Genomic DNA, 936 nt, shown 5'->3' with positions numbered 1-936 from the left:
ATTAAAGTACCACATTTTTAAGGTAATGAAAGAAACACTTCCACTAAGAAATTGCTATGTGTTGTTCAGTATTGGTACTGGTTCCTTATACATAGCAATCTTAAAAGTGACTTCCTCTTTATTTATTAGGACATATTTTCCTTTTGGTGCCCATTCTTTCCCTTTAGAGTAAGGAGGGTCTGAGGTGATATTACAGTATCATAGATTTACTTTACTGCATTGCACTCTGGGGTAAATGAACAGCAGAAGCTTTGTCACGTGAGTTCTGCTCATGACTTCTCTACTACATGTAGTACAGGTGACATGTGGCAAAAGGGAGCTACCATTCCAGAGGAATATGGGCTCATAGCTCTTTCAAAATAAAGTGTGGGAAAAGCTCTCCTGTTACTATTACAGCACGTGATGCATTTAACACAGTTGTAGTCATCCTTTCCCGGTACTTGATCCAGAAGTGAGGAGCAGGACAGTATTCCAGGTGGTTTTTCTGTTCCCATCAGCCTTCCATCATGTTGTTATGTGCGTTGTACAACCATGGGACCATTGCCTAATTGTTGTGATATAAACCAAAGAAACAACATCTTTCTCCGCTGCTGTAAATAATAGATGCATGAATGCTTACTTGTACACATGGAATCAAAATTTGGGTTTTAGAAAGAACTTTCTATCAGGCCTTTTCTGTCATTCCACGTTTTCGCATTCAGCTGTATCTTTTGTTACTCCGTTTATGTCTGACTTAAATTTCTCTTTCAGCAATTTTTCTTTGTTTTTCTGTTGACCAGTTCTCTCATTGGGTTATCCAGTTTTGCAAAATATTACAAGTATTTATAGCTTGTAGAAAAAGAGGTGATGACTTACCTACTTTGCTGTATTTGTGTGTGTGTGTGTGTGTGTGTGTGTGTGTGTGTGCATGTGTGTGTGTGTGAACCAAATACCAGA

General features: G+C 38.4%; 1 protein-coding gene across 9 annotated transcripts in view; it reads left to right on the top strand.

Moving 5' to 3' along the window:
* The window catches only part of Nrxn3 (neurexin 3), a 1,763,451-nt gene that overhangs the window by 1,018,006 nt on the left and 744,509 nt on the right, over window positions 1–936 (top strand). The gene's annotated exons all lie outside the window — the stretch shown is intronic.

This window comes from Nannospalax galili, unplaced genomic scaffold (genome assembly GCF_000622305.1).
Source record: "Nannospalax galili isolate Female #2095 unplaced genomic scaffold, S.galili_v1.0 scaffold330, whole genome shotgun sequence".
Classification (NCBI taxonomy): Eukaryota; Metazoa; Chordata; class Mammalia; order Rodentia; family Spalacidae; genus Nannospalax; species Nannospalax galili.
Note: the sequence above shows the minus strand (reverse complement) of the source record. Positions and strands in the feature narration are given on the sequence as shown.